Below are 16567 nucleotides of genomic sequence, written 5' to 3'. Positions count from 1 at the left end.
ATGAATACGCGTGCCACGCAATTGTTTATTTGCACCACGGCGTGGCGCACGCTCCTTCCCGGCGCACACCGCTTGCGCCGACCTTGCGCCTACCCTGCGCTTAATTCTATGAATTGGGCAATATGTGTGTACATATTTGACACATATGACACAGTCACTTGTGTTCAAAAAGCACCCTGACATGTTTCTGTCCCAAATACTTTTTCATGGACTTTCCTTACAGACAACCTCATGACAACCATTTGATGCATGCAGAATATGTATTTGCCATTCATTGGAAGTTATCAACAATCTTCAAACAAACTACTTCATTAATCTGGATGTTACTTTTAGTTCATACTCATCAATGATGTGAAATGGCAGGTTTTTTCATCGCTGAACTATGAGAAATCTTTCACTGTGTTTGACCACACATGCTTTCAGTTATCTTCTCTTGGAGAAAACATTAATTTGAAAAGTGGCTGACATTACCACACTCAGTCCTTATTACTCGTGACATGCAACTTATGAAAATACCTTTCAGATTAATGTTTTCCCAAGAGAAGGTAACTGAAAGCACTTGCGGTCAACTACTGTGATTACGCTATGAAAAACACCGCGTGATGTACTGTTAATTAGTACCTGCTATTTCATATAATTGATGAGGTGAACTAAAAGTAACAAATGGATTAAAAATGCAAGTTGTTTCAAGGTTGTTGATACATTCCAGCTTGTGAGGAATTAATAGGTACTTCCCAGGCTCGTAGGCACTGAATCACAGCCATTTTGCCACATTTATCACAGCATTTCTAAAGGTGCTGTGGGGTTAGGGTATTCTTTTTTTTAATGTTAGGGGTTGGGTAAGTAAGGTGTGGGGGCCTAGAAGGGAGAATGGTGACTTTCCCTCCTCAAAATAATGCAGTGAACAATTTGGGAAAACGGCCGTGATGAGATGGCCACCTCTGAGTTGTAGCAGATACAATTAATATTCTAGATGAAACAAAGGATTGTCATAATGTATTGCCCTGAGGGCACATCCTTGAAGAAGTATTTGGGACAGAAACATGTGGGGGTGCTTACTGAACACAAGTGAATAAGCCATATATGTGAAGTATGTACATACATATTCTTTCTTGGTTGTCAGTTAGTTTTATGTACTGTAGTATTATGTAAATGTTGTCTATCAATTCACTACATGTATTTGGGACATCTCATGCTATTGGTTATCTGTGAATTAAGTAAATGTGTTGTCTTACCATTTTATGACAAAGGACGAAATGTTATTTAATATGTAGTGCATCATTTTCTAGTGAATACATCAAATCCATGTTTTCAAATGCAAACTCTCCTATTGTGACATAATTATGTTGTTAACGTTTATGCTGTTTCTCCTTAGTGCATGAATGGATGCATGATGAACGTGAGGAGTGCTCATGAGTTCCTAGGAGTTGTGGGGGCTACTAACAAAGCAAGGAGTACAAATGTATTGGGCGCTAGGTGTGACTCGACTTGCGCTGCACTGAAGTTTTCTTTGGATTCCAGGAGTTGTATTTGAGCTGCGAGGTTACTGGTGGTTGAGGTGTTGCCCACACCTCGTGTGAAGGTTTGGACCTGTTCGGGTCCATTTACTTTGCGCTTCTGAACAGTAAATGCATCTTTAAAATTCTGTTTGCAGTGATTTTGTGTATTTTAATAGCATTATAATTGTGGTCAGCTGACACGCGTTTAAACCCCTTTGTGTCTTTATCAAGGTTGAGTTGGCACGTTTGCATGTGCAGTGTATAATAATAAAGGTATAGAGTGACAGTGGTTGTTAATTTCCATTATGCATGATGTTTTTATGCATGACAACCAACCAGTTATTCATTGTGCAAAATATATTGCTACATCAGTGATACAGATAATAATTATGAGCATTTGAGAAAGGAAAAGAGGGGAGCAAGGGGAGGAAGCAAAGCATCATAGTTTGTGCTTGGGGGAGCAGTTTGTTGGTTCTAATGTGCCCTACAGTAGGGCTGGGGGACATGGCTACGGGTAAGCCTTACCTAGTGGTCTATGTGTTCTGCCTACTGGCGTGGAATTAGGCAGGGCAACGTGGGTCTTGGTAGGGAGAAACTCTGCCATCTTAAGCACTTTTGGGGCCCAAGGCACCAACATCTTTGGAGCCCCTCCACCAAACCAAAGGAATGAAGGGGTCAAGAATACTGGTCATGCCCCCCACCCATTGCGCTCCCAATTTATAGGTTGATATGCTGTCTTGCAGCATAATAAGCATGTTTACTCCCAGGAAGTCCCCTTACCCTCTTCATTCTTGCTCTAATCAGAATGATAAACAAGTAGCATTTGAAGACCAACATTAGCAGTCTACTAAGAGGTTACTTTTCTAGTACGTACAGGATAATTTTTATCAACAACATCCAGGAAGGTATGAAGTGTAACGCTCACCTGATTCCCGCAGAGGCGCCGGTCTTGACTGGGTGAATGCCGTATCTTCAAAGGTGATGTGTAACACACGGTTGGCCCTTTGGGCTGGACCTCTGTGCACTGTATGTCTGACTCGAAGAGTAAGATGTCTGCAGATAGAAAATATGGGATTAATGAACTGGGGTTATTGGGTGCCTCTCGCCTCTTCCCTTTCTCTTCTCCTGTAGAACCCCAAAGGTTAACACCCTCACCTTAGGTAAGTGAACGCCGAGCTCTCCATCTGCCTCGGGGCAGGGTGCCGTAACCAGTTTCTTCACTGGATAAGGGTGCAGGCCTCTTGACCTCAGAGGACTGCTGTCCGTCGTTAACTGCACGAACGGTAAGTTCTGGGCACTTCAAATGTCTTAAAAATCTTTTGTAATGATATCTCTTGTTTTGCAGGGTTCCGGCGATGGCGGATGGCGGGCTGATGAGAGTTGACGATCGAACCCGCGTGAGGAATAGCAGCGCCTGGAAGCACGTAAGTAAGCGCTTGTAGCCTGCTTCACGATGCGCACTAACTGTCCCTTTTATCTTGCAGGTACAAGTTCGGAGCTTTAGAGAAGCTGAAGGGTGCTGGAATACCCACTGGATTCGGCGTGGGAAGGAGTAATGGCACGTGAGTAATAAAGTTGCCCAATGTCTTTAAACGCACCTTCTTTTGTCTTTCAGATGCAGGATGCAGCGCCGAAGGCCTCCGGAGCATGCGAAGAGCTGGTAAGCTTTTGTCTTTCAGATGCCGGAATGCAGTGCAAAGCCCTCCGGAGCATGCGAAGAGTAGGTAAGCCTTTGTCTTTCAGATGCCGGAATGCAGCGCGAGCCGTTGGTGACAGCCGATGGACCAGGTAAGAGATGCGCTGCCACTGAAGACCGTAGTGCTAACCTGTTCTTTCTTTGTCTTTCCAGGTGCTGCTGAAGACTGGATTCCAGGATGGTAAGCCTTTGTTCCCTTAGGCCCAGGATCAGAAGCAGAAGACACGATGAGCGTTCTGCTGCAGAGAATGCAGAATAACGCAAAGCAAGATTCATCCATCGGGTGTGGTTTAAATAGCCTCCTGTAGGGCTTAGGTGTCTCCTTCCACAGCCACGCCTAGGTAAGAAAAGAGTTCCTGCTTTCCAGAAGAGTTCCAGTGTTTTGAACCTAGGGAGTGGCTCCTGCCCCACCCAACAGGAAAAGTAGTCCCAAACAGAAGAGGATCAGGGGTTCAACTGGCAGGTAAGTAAGCAGCATGGTCTGCTGCAGGTAAGTCCACCCAAGCATTATGAGCCTGGCGCTTCCAGCGCTGGGACTGGGCATCTTTATGAGTCTGGTGCCACTGGCGCCAGGACAGGGTCCAAAAGGTCCCAATTGGGACTGGCTGGCACTCGGAACCGGGGTTATGGGTCTGCTTCCAAGGGAGTCGGGCAAGTCCTGATCTTTTGGAAGCAGAGATCATGACAAGAAGCCTGTAGTATTAATGCAAAACCGTACGTTAAAGGTAGATGTAACCCATAAAAGACCGAGAACTCACATTAGCTGCCTCACAGAATGCAAAAGTGCTTATGCATGGACAGAGGAGACCAATTGGAAGGAAGGAGAAAGCTACACATACCGTAGCATGGATAGTGGATGCAGATTACAAGCTACCAGGAAGGTGTCTTTATCCAGACAGACTGACTGAGATTAGAAGTGGGATATGGTTTTTAAATAGTGTTGCCATTAGATATCAAAGGAACAAATGCCTGTAGTGTGCGATATAAATATGCTCACTATTAAAGTGGAAGCAACCCTATAGCCAGTGAAACCACGAATAAGGCTTTTATGAAGATCATACCATGAGAAGGAAATCACTCTGAAGGGCTGACAATTTTGAAAGGTTTAGGGACTGGCAATATTGAGAGGTTAGGCAATACAAGATTAAATGAGATGTCCAGGATCACACATTGGTTAAGGGGTGAAGGCGTGAAGATGTGATTTGTGCCAACTCTGCAATTTCTGCATTTGAACATTTTCTTTTCCATGGACTAAAACAATCTCATTTTATAAAAACAGACTTGGAAAGTACACAAATCACTATACCAAATATGAATTTTTAAACAAAATATTATAGAAGGCTGTTTTGCAAAATGGGAATGGTTCTAGCTCCATTCTCTCCATCATCAAGAAAAGTATATAAGTACCAGCATACCAAGCAATGTGATTTAACAAATGTAATCTGGGTTTGTCTTTTGTATTTTAAAGCTTTAAATACTTGCAAAGCAATGGCTTGTGACATTTTCATTTAAACATGCCTAAAAACCTTTGACTTTTACCAAAAATCAAACTGTTTTTGTGCCAAACAAGCAGGCCTTAAAATGTGCTTGCCTGAGGCCTGCAACATCTGGTCGGCTCTCTTCTGTCTACCAACCCTTCCTCCCAAATGGCCTACATAAGAAGAAAGATCAAGTAATGGGCTAAATGATACCAGCAGCATTCAAGAAGGCAAACCTCACAGAAGACAGAACAGTAATGGAAGATATATAAGATGATTTCACCAGGATCACTTTATCGTCTCCTGGCAGATCCAGAATACAATAATGAACGCTTCTGTTCCATAGTCTTGAATTTGGATACTTATTCACCTCTTGGACTAACAGTTTATGCCATCGTTGTAGGCGATTGCCTAGGTTTTACAACACCCCATCTGAGCAAACCCATTTCTAGACCTTCACCATACGCATTATATATTCGTTTTTATAGCAACCCCTATCTGGTGCAGGTACATTGCTGATTATAGCAGATGTTGTTCTGCAAAACCAAGTACATATGCAGGCAGGTTTATAAACTTCAGACATAGGAAAGGCTCGGCCAGCCTTGCTGGAATGTGATATTCTAATTTTGCATATGAACACATATCTCTGCAATGGGTGCTTCACACACTGAGCTAACTTCAGAACCATTGTGGCACTCAATTTATCAATATGCATTTCACTGTTGCCTATTGCACATGATCAACCTAATTCTCACAGGAAGGATAGAATGCTACAGAGTTGTGCCGTAAAGGAACACACAAACTATGTATACCACAGTGAACACAGAAAGCAATACATGATGAATTGATCAAGGTAGAATGTACTTGTCAAAAGAGAATGGCAATGGGTTTAGCAATGGATTTAGACCCTCAGCAGCACCCGATAAAATATCCTGACGTGTGCTATTTAAGACTGGTGAACAATGGAATCTTACGTCTTCAGATCAGGCTGTCTTGTGCGGCCCCCCTCCAAGGTGGGGGCCCTGGGCAAGTGCCCCTTTTGCCCTCCCATAAAAACGTCTCTGGAGAAACTGGCCCTCATTACGACCCAGGCGGTAAGTTACCGCCTGGGTCGTACCCTTACCACCATGGCGTAAACTATGTTTACGCCATGGTGGTTGGCGGATTTACCGTCCCATTCCAAGGTGAGTGGGGCGGTAAATCCCCATTTCCCATTTTACCCTTCCCCATTCCCATTTTTGCCCCATAGGGCATAATGGGAATGGGGAAAGGCGCTAATTACGCCACCGTAAATTACGGTGCCGTAATTAGCACCAAGGTCCCTTTGCGGCATGGGTTTTAATGCCTGCAAAAAGCAGGCGTTAAAATCACCATCCCGCAAAGGGACCTTGGAATCAGGCGTTAAGGGTCGGCGCCGTTTACGGCGCCGTAAACCCCTTAACGCCTGGGTCCTAATGAGGGCCACTGTCTGTGGGAGCAAAAGTAAAGATGAGCAGGGCTTAGATAGGCAGTCACTGTGGGGGGCAAAAGCAAAGATGAAAGAGTGTGAGGGGCAGAAACTGCTTGGGGGAAAAATCGAATATGAGGCAAGCCTAGAGGCGTTCAATAAATAACATGGCTACACCACAAGGTAAACAGCTGCAGGCAAGGGTGTCACTTCGACTAAGGGAGGGCAGTAGAAAGCTATGGATGGGTTACAGAGCATAATGGGCAGCAGATGCTGGTAAAGGGTTCACCACAGGAGAGAAAGGGTGACAGATGCACAGTGAGCGCAATTGGAGGAGTGTGTTAGATCATCTTTTGATCCCTGGAGCACTTTATGGTGGAGGCGCTTCTCCAGCAGTATGTGCCGCCTCACTCTGTGGGCTCTGCTTTGTTGTGAGGCAGGCCCAGAAGCGGATGTGATGCCTCACTGCACCTTTACGTGGCACAAAAGCAAGACGGGGACATGTCCCTTTTATGCCTTACACTGTGTGATAAGGTGGAACTGATATTCCACCTTGCCCTCCCCGCCATTGGAACTGAAAACACTTAAAAATGAGGCATTAATGCCTCGAGTAGGGGGACTCGAGGCGGGGCCTGCCTGCAGGTTGCCATCACTGGTGGGGTGGGGGACTTGAGGCGGGGTCTGCCTGCAGGTTGCCTTCACTGGTGGGGTGGAGGTACATTAGGCGGGTCCTGCCTGCAGGTTGCCATCACTGGTGGGGTGGGGGGTTCCCAGGTGGTGTGGGCTGCCTGTGGGGGTGGTCAAGGTGATGGGGGATCCCATGTGGTGTGGGCTGCCTGCAGGGGTGGTCACGGGTGATGGGGGAATTCCATGTGGTGTGGGCTGCCTGCGGGGGTGGTCATGGGTGATGGGAGGGGCACATGTGGTGTGGGCTGCCTGCGGGGGTGCTGCTTTGATGTATATTGGTCCAAAGTGTTTTGGGATGGGTGTCCAATGAAACGGGACCTGCCTTCAGGTTGCCGTCACTGGTGGGGTGGGGGGGTGTCCCATGAGGCGGGCCCTGCCTGCACGTTGTCATCACTGGTTGGGTCAGGGTGTCCCATGTGCGGGGCCTGCCAGCAGGTTGCTGTCACTGGTGGAGTGGGGGGGTCCCATGAGGTGGGGCCTGCCTGCACGTTGCCATCACTGGTGGGGTGGGGGGACATGAGGCGGGGCCTGCCTGCAGGTTGCCGTCATTGGTACAGTTGGGGGACATGAGGCCGAGCCTGCCTGCAGGTTGCCATCACTGGTGGGGTGGGGGGACATAAGGCGGAGCCTGCCTGCAAGTTGCCACCACTGGTGGGGTGGAGGTACATTAGGCGGGTCCTGCCTGAAGGTTGCCATCACTGGTGGGGTGGGGGGTTCCCAGGTGGTGTGGGCTGCCTGTGGGGGTGGTCAAGGTGATGGGGGGATCCCATGTGGTGTGGGCTGCCTGCAGGGGTGGTCACGGGTGATGGGGGAATTCCATGTGGTGTGGGCTGCCTGCGGGGGTGGTCATGGGTGATGGGAGGGGCACATGTGGTGTGGGCTGCCTGCGGGGGTGCTGCTTTGATGTATATTGGTCCAAAGTGTTTTGGGATGGGTGTCCAATGAAACGGGACCTGCCTTCAGGTTGCCGTCACTGGTGGGGTGGGGGGGTGTCTCATGTGGCGGGCCCTGCCTGCACTTTGTCATCACTGGTTGGGTCAGGGTGTCCCATGGGCGGGGCCTGCCAGCAGGTTGCTGTCACTGGTGGAGTGGGGTGGTCCCATGAGGTGGGGCCTGCCTGCACGTTGCCATCACTGGTGGGATGGGGGGACATGAGGCGGGGCCTGCCTGCAGGTTGCCGTCATTGGTACAGTGGGGGGACATGAGGCCGAGCCTGCCTGCAGGTTGCCATCACTGGTGGGGGGGGACATAAGGCGGAGCCTGCCTGCAAGTTGCCACCTGGTGGGGTGGGGGGACATGAGGCGGCGCCTGCCTGAAGGTTTCCATCACTGGTGGTGTGGGGACATGAGACTGGGCCTGCCTGCAGGTAGGCATCACTGGTGGGGTTGGGGGACTTGAGGCGGGCCTGCCTGCAGGTTGCCGTCACTGGTGGAGTGGGGGACATGAGGCGGGGCCTGTCTGCAGGTTGCCATCACTGGTGCGGTGGGTGTACATGAGGCGGGTCCTGCCTGCAGGTTGTATCACTGGTGGGGTGGGGGGTCCCATGTGGTGTGGGCTGCCTGCGGGGCTGGTCATGGGTGATGGGGGGATCCCATGTGGTGTGGGCTGCATGCGGGGGTGGTCATGGGTGATGGGGTATCCCATGTGGTGTGGGCTGCCTGCGGGGGTGGTCACAGGTGATGGGGGGGTCCCATGTGGTGTTGGCTACCTGAGGGGGTGCTGCTTTGATGTATATTGGTTCAAAGTGTTTTGGGGTGGGGGGTGTCCAATGAGATGGTACCTGCCTGCAGGTTGCCATCACTGGTGGGGTGGGGGGTGTCCCACAAGGCTGGGCTTGCCTGCAGGTTGCTGTTACTGGTAGGGTAGGGGGACATGAGGCGGGGCCTGCCTGCAGGTTGCCGTCACTGGTGGTGTGGGGGACATGAGGAGGGGCCTGCCTGCAGGTTTCCGTCACTGATGAGGTGGGGGGTCCCATGTGGTGTGTGCTGCCTGCAGGAGTGGTCATGGTGATGGGGGGATCCCATGTGAAGTGGGCTGCCTGCGGGGGTGGTCATGGGTGATGGGGGATCCCATGTTGTGTGGGCTGCCTGCGGGGGTGGTCACGGGTGATGGGGGGTTCCATTTGGTGTGGGCTACCTGCGGGGGTGCTGCTTTGATGTATATTGGTCCAAAGTGTTTTGGGGTGGGCGGTGTCCCACGAGGCTGGGCCTGCCTGCAGGTTGCCGTCACTGGTGGGGTGTCCCATGAGGCGGGGACTGCCTGCAGGTTGCTGTCACTGGTGGGGTGGGGGGACATAAGGTGGGGCCTGCCTGCAGGTTGCCATCACTGGTGGGGTGGGGGGACATGAAGTGGGGCCTGCCTGCAGGTTGCCATCACGGGTGGTGTGGGGGGACATGTGGCGGGGCCTGCCTGAAGGTTGCCGTCACTGGTGGGGTGGGGGACATGAGGTAGGGCCTGCCTGCAGGTTGCTGTCACTGGTGGTGTGGGGGGACATGAGGCGGGCCTGCCTGCAGGTTGCCATCACTGGTGGGGTGGGGGGATATGAGGCACGGCCTGTCTGCAGGTTGCCGTCACTGGTGGGGGTGGGGGGACTTGAGGCAGGGCCTGCCTGCAGGTTGGGGCCACTGGTGGGGTGGGGGTACATGAGGCGGGTCCTGCCTGCAGGTTGCCATCACTGGTGGGGTGGGGGGATTTGAGGCAGGGCCTGTCTGCAGGTTGCCATCACTGGTGGGTGGGGGACATGAGGCGGGGCCTGTCTGCAGGTTGCAGTCACTGGTGGGGGTGAAGGGACTTGAGGCAGGGCCTGCCTACAGGTTGCGGCCACTGGTGAGGTGGGGGTACATGAGGCGGGTCCTGCCTGCGCTTGCCATCAATGGTTGGGTGGGGGGGTCCCATGTGGTGTGGGCTGCCTGCGGGGGTGGTCATGGGTGATGGGGGATCCCATGTGGTGTGGGCTGCCTGCGGGGATGGTCATGGGTGATGGGGGATCCCAGGTGGTGTGGGCTGCCTGCGGGGGAGGTCACAGGTGATGGGGGGTCCCATGTGGTGTGGGCTACCTGCAGGGGTGCTGCTTTGATGTATATTGGTTCAAAGTGTTTTGGGGTGGGGGTGTCCAATGAGATGGTACCTGCCTGCAGGTTGCCATCACTGGTGGGGTGGGGGGTGTCCCACGAGGCTGGGCTTGCCTGCAGGTTGCTGTCACTGGTAGGGTAGGGGGACATGAGGTGGGCCTGCCTGCAGGTTGCCGTCACTGGTGGTGTGGGGGACATGAGGTGGGGCCTGCCTGCAGGTTTCCGTCACTGATGAGGTGGGGGGTCCCATGTGGTGTGTGCTGCCTGCAGGGGTGGTCATGGTGATGGGGGGATCCCATGTGAAGTGGGCTGCCTGCGGGGGTGGTCATGGGTGATGGGGGATCCCATGTGGTGTGGGCTGCCTGCGGGGGTGGTCACGGGTGATGGGGGTCCCATTTGGTGTGGGCTACCTGCGGGGGTGCTGCTTTGATGTATATTGGTCCAAAGTGTTTTGGGGTGGGCGGTGTCCCACGAGGCTGGGCCTGCCTGCAGGTTGCCGTCGCTGGTGGGGTGTCCAATGAGGCGGGGACTGCCTGCAGGTTGCTGTTACTGGTGGGTTGGGGGGACATAAGGTGGGGCCTGCCTGCAGGTTGCCATCACTGGTGGGCTGGGGGGACATGAAGTGGGGCCTGCCTGCAGGTTGCCATCACTGGTGGTGTGGGGGGACATGTGGCGGGGCCTGCCTGAAGGTTGCCGTCACTGGTGGGGTGGGGGACATGAGGTAGGGCCTGCCTGCAGGTTGCTGTCACTGGTGGTGTGGGGGGACATGAGGCGGGCCTGCCTGAAGGTTGCCATCACTGGTGGGGTGGGGGGATATGAGGCACGGCCTGTCTGCAGGTTGCCGTCACTGGTGGGGGTGGGGGGACTTGAGGCAGGGCCTGCCTGCAGGTTGTGGCCACTGGTGGGGTGGGGGTACATGAGGTGGGTCCTGCCTGCAGGTTGCCATCACTGGTGGGGTGGGGGGATTTGAGGCAGGGCCTGCCTGCAGGTTGCCATCACTGGTGGGTGGGGGACATGAGGCGGGGCCTGTCTGCAGGTTGCAGTCACTGGTGGGGGCGAAGGGACTTGAGGCAGGGCCTGCCTACAGGTTGCGGCCACTGGTGAGGTGGGGGTACATGAGGCGGGTCCTGCCTGCGCTTGCCGTCAATGGTTGGGTGGGGGGGGTCCCATGTGGTGTGGGCTGCCTGCGGGGGTGGTCATGGGTGATGGGGGATCCCATGTGGTGTGGGCTGCCTGCGGGGATGGTCATGGGTGATGGGGGATCCCATATGGTGTGGGCTGCCTAAGGGGCTGGTCACGGGTGATGGGGGGGTTCCATGTGGTGTGGGCTGCCTGCGGGGGTGTTGCTTTAATGTATATTGGTCCAAAGTGTTTTGGGGTGGGGGGTGTCCAATGAGACGGGACCTGCCTGCAGGTTGCCATCATTGGTGGGGTTTTGGGTGTCCCACGAGGCGGGGCCTGCCTGCATGTTGCCGTCACTGGTGGTGTGGGGGGAAATAGGGCGGGGCCTGCCTGAAGGTTGCCATCGCTGGTGGGGGACATGAGGTGGGGCCTGCCTGCAGGTTGTCTTCACTGGTGGGGTGGGGGACATGAGGCGGGGCCTGCCTGCAGGTTGCCATCGCTGGTGGGGTGGGGGGACTTGAGGCAGGCCTGCCTGCAGGTTGCTGTCACTGGTAGGGTGGGGGAATTGAGGCAGGGCCTGCCTGCAGGTTGCCATCACTGGTGGGGTGGGGGTACATGAGGCGGGTCCTGCCTGCAGGTTGCCATCACTGGTGGGGTGAAGGGGGTCCCATGTGGTGTGGGCTGCATGCGGGGGTGGTCACAGGTGATGGGGATCCCATGTGGTGTGGCCTGCGTGCAGGGGTGGTCACGGGTGATGGAGGTCCCATGTGGTATGGGCTGCCTGCGGGGTTGGTCACAGGTGATGGGGGGTCAGATCTGGTGTGGGCTGCCTGCGGGGGTGGTCAAAAGTGATGGGGGCCCTATGTGGTGTGGGCTGCCTGCAGGGGTGGTCACGGGTGATGGGGGTTCCATGTGGTGTGGGCTGCATGCAGGGGTGGTCACGGGTGATGGGGGATCTTATGTGGTGTGGGCTGCCTGTGGGGGTGGTCACAGGTGATGCGGGTCCCATGTGGTGTGGGCTAACCGGTGGGGGTGGTCACGGGTGATCAGTGGTTCCCATGTGTTGTGAGCTGCCTGCAGGGGTGGTCACGCATGATGGGGGGTCCCATGTGGTGTGGGCTGCCTGCGGGGGTGGTCATGGGTGATGGGGCACTGCCATGTGGTGTGGGCTGCCTGCAGGGTGGTCACGGGTGATGGGGGGTCCCAGGTGGTTTGGGCTGCCTGCAGAGGTGGTCACAGGTGATGGGAAGGTTCCATGTGGTGTGGGCTGCCTGCGGGGGGTGGTCATGGGTGATGGGGGCTGGGATGTGGCTGTCCCGTGAGGAGGGGTCATCTTCCAGGGGATTTGTGCGTGTTTCACGGGGTATGCGCTGAGCTTCCATGCAATTTGGCTGGGTGGAGTGATTGCGTGGAAACTCATTGCGTGGAAACTCATCGCGTACCCTGGACAAACCCCATCCAAATAGCATGGAGACTCATCACGTACCCTGGACGCACCCCAGCCAAATCGCATGGAGACTCATCGCGTACCCTGGATGCACCCCAGACAAGTTGCGTGGAAACTCATTGTGTACCCCGGACACACCCCAGCCAAATACTGTCGAAATTCATCACGTACACTGGACGCACCCCAGTCAAATCACGTGGAGACTCATTGCGTACTCGGGACGCACCCCAGAAATATCGCGTGGAAACTCATCGCATCACCTGGACGCATCCCAGACAAGTTGTGTGGAAACTCATCACATACACCGGACGCACCCCAGCCAAATCGCATGGAAACTCATTGCGTAGCCCGGACGCACCCCAGACAAGTCATGTGGAAACTCATTGCGTACACCAGACGCACCCAAGCCAAATTGCATAGAAACTCATTGCGTACCCCGGATGCACCCCCACCCCCAGATGCACCCAAGCCAAATCATTTGGAAACTAGGCGCGTGCCCCATCTGCAACTCATTGCGTGGAAACTCATTGCGTACCCTGGACAAACCCCATCCAAATCGCATGGAGACCCATCGCGTACCCTGGACGCACCCCAGCCAAATCGCATGGAGACTCATCTCGTACCCTGGATGCACCCCAGACAAGTTGTGTGGAAACTCATTGTGTACCCCGGACACACCCCAGCCAAATCCTGTCGAAATTCATCACGTACCCTGGACGCACCCCAGTCAAATCACACGGAGACTCATTGCATACTCGGGACGCACCCCAAACAAGTTGCGTGGAAACTCATCACATGCACCGGACGCACCCCAGCCAAATCGCATGGAAACTCATTGCGTACACCAGACGCACCCCAGCCAAATTGCATAGAAACTCATTGCGTACCCCGGACCGGATGCACCCCACACCCCAGATGCACCCAAGCCAAATCATTTGGAAACTAGGCGCGTGCCCCATCTGCAATGGATTTTCATGCAATTTGCCTGAGGGGGCTGTATGCTGGACCTGGGATGACGCGGGGTTGCGCTGTGTTGGGCATTTTGCTGGCTTTTTGCTGCGCGTGGGGGCGTGTTGGGGGCGTTACTGGCACAGCTTGATGTTCCTTGAGCCACAGCTAGTGATGCCTCGGTTGAGCAATGAATACGCGTGCCACGCAATTGTTTATTTGCACCACGGCGTGGCGCATGCGTGGCGCACGCTCCTTCCCGGCGCACACCACTTGCGCCGACCTTGCGCCTACCCTGCGCTTAATTCTATGAATTGGGCAATATGTGTGTACATATTTGACACATATGACACAGTCACTTGTGTTCAAAAAGCACACTGACATGTTTCTGTCCCAAATACTTTTTCATGGACTTTCCTTACAGACAACCTCATGACAACTATTTGATGCATGCAGAATATGTATTTGCCATTCATTGGAAGTTATCAACAATCTTCAAACAAATACTTCATTAATCTGGATGTTACTTTTAGTTCATACTCATCAATGATGTGAAATGGCAGATACTAATTGATAATACACCACACATAATTTTTCATCGCTGAACTATGAGAAATCTTTCACTGGCCCTCATTACGACCCTGGCGGAGAGGGGTTTACGCCAGCGTAATGCATGGCGTACCTCTCCGCCAGATTAGGACTTTCCGTAGCGCCATGGCGATTTTTACGCCCGGATTTTCCGGGCCGAAAAGTCCATGGCGCTACGGGTCCCCTCGTTAATTACGCCACCGTATTCTACGGTGGCATAATTAACGCCTTCCCCACTCCCATTATACCCTATGGGGCAAAAATGGGAATGGGGAAGGGTAAATGGGGATTGGGGACTTACCGCCCCGCCAAGGTCGGAATGGGGCGGTAAGTCCGCCAACCCCCATGGCGGAGTTGGCAGCTCTGCGCCATGGTCCATGGTGCAAATTGCACCATGGACCTCCGCCAGGGTCGTAATGAGGGCCACTGTGTTTGACCACGCATGCTTTCAGTTATCTTCTCTTGGAGAAAACATTAATTTGAAAAGTGGCTGACATTACCACACTCAGTCCTTATTACTCGTGACATGCAACTTATGAAAATACCTTTCAGATTAATGTTTTCCCAAGAGAAGGTAACTGAAAGCACTTGCGGTCAACTACTGTGATTACGCTATGAAAAACACCGCGTGATGTACTGTTAATTAGTACCTGCTATTTCATATAATTGATGAGGTGAACTAAAAGTAACAAATGGATTAAAAATGCAAGTTGTTTCAAGGTTGTTGATACATTCCAGCTTGTGAGGAATTAATAGGTACTTCCCAGGCTCGTAGGGACTGAATCACAGCCATTTTGCCACATTTATCACAGAATTTCTAAAGGTGCTGTGGGGTTAGGGTATTCTTTTTTTAATGTTAGGGGTTGGGTAAGTAAGGTGTGGGGGCCTAGAAGGGAGAATGGTGACTTTCCCTCCTCAAAATAATGCAGTGAACAATTTGGGAAAGCGGCCGTGATGAGATGGCCACCTCTGAGTTGTAGCAGATACAATTAATATTCTAGATGAAACAAAGGATTGTCATAATGTATTGCCCTGAGGGCACATCCTTGAAGAAGTATTTGGGACAGAAACATGTGGGGGTGCTTACTGAACACAAGTGAATAAGCCATATATGTGAAGTATGTACATACATATTCTTTCTTGGTTGTCAGTTAGTTTTATGTACTGTAGTATTATGTAAATGTTGTCTATCAATTCACTACATGTATTTGGGACATCTCATGCTATTGGTTATCTGTGAATGAAATAAATGTGTTGTCTTACCATTTTATGACAAAGGACGAAATGTTATTTAATATGTAGTGCATCATTTTCTAGTGAATACATCAAATCCATGTTTTCAAATGCAAACTCTCCTATTGTGACATAATTATGTTGTTAACGTTTATGATGTTTCTCCTTAGTGCATTAATGGATGCATGATGAACGTGAGGAGTGCTCATGAGTTCCTAGGAGTTGTGGGGGCTACTAACAAAGCAAGGAGTACAAATGTATTGGGCACTAGGTGTGACTCGACTTGCGCTGCACTGAAGTTTTCTTTGGATTCCATGAGTTGTATTTGAGCTGCGAGGTTACTGGTGGTTGAGGTGTTGCCCACACCTCGTGTGAAGGTTTGGACCTGTTCGGGTCCATTTACTTTGCGCTTCTGAACAGTAAATGCATCTTTAAAATTCTGTTTGCAGTGATTTTGTGTATTTTAATAGCATTATAATTGTGGTCAACTGACACGCGTTTAAACCCCTTTGTGTCTTTATCAAGGTTGAGTTGGCACGTTTGCATGTGCAGTGTATAATAATAAAGGTATAGAGTGACAGTGGTTGTTAATTTCCATTATGCATGATGTTTTTATGCATGACAACCAACCAGTTATTCATTGTGCAAAATATATTGCTACATCAGTGATACAGATAATAATTGTGAGCATTTGAGAAAGGAAAAGAGGGGAGCAAGGGGAGGAAGCAAAGCATCATAGTTTGTGCTTGGGGGAGCAGTTTGTTGGTTCTAATGTTCCCTACAGTAGGGCTGGGGGACATGGCTACGGGTAAGCCTTACCTAGTGGTCTATGGGCCTCATTAGGACCCTGGCGGTAAGGGGTTTGCGCCAGCGTTAGCTGCGCCGACCCCTTACCGCCAACTACGAGATTTCAGAGCGCCATGGACACTTTTCCGCCTGCTTTTTGCGGGCGGAAAAAACCATGGCGCTCTGGGACCTTGGTGTTAATTACGCCACCGTATTTTACGGTGGCGTAATTAACTCCTTCCCCACTCCCATTGAGCCCTATGGGGCCGAAATGGGAATGGGGAAGGGTAAATGGGACAATGGGGACTTACCGCCCCGCCGACCTCGGAATGGGGCGGTAAGTCCGCCATCGGCCATGGCGTAAAGGGACTTTGCGCCATGGCCGTTAAGTCCGTGGATGGCGGAAAAAATCCGCCAGGGTCCTAATGAGGGCCAATGTGTTCTGCCTACTGGCGTGGAATTAGGCAGGGCAACGTGGGTCTTGGTAGGGAGAAACTCTGCCATCTTAAGCACTTTTGGGGCCCAAGGCACCAACATCTTTGGAGCCCCTCCACCAAACCAAAGG

This window comes from Ambystoma mexicanum, chromosome 1p (genome assembly GCF_040938575.1).
Source record: "Ambystoma mexicanum isolate Mex_15411 chromosome 1p, UKY_AmexF1_1, whole genome shotgun sequence".
NCBI classification, from domain to species: domain Eukaryota; kingdom Metazoa; phylum Chordata; class Amphibia; order Caudata; family Ambystomatidae; genus Ambystoma; species Ambystoma mexicanum.
The sequence above is the reverse complement of the archived record's forward strand: the minus strand, read 5'-3'. Positions refer to the sequence as shown.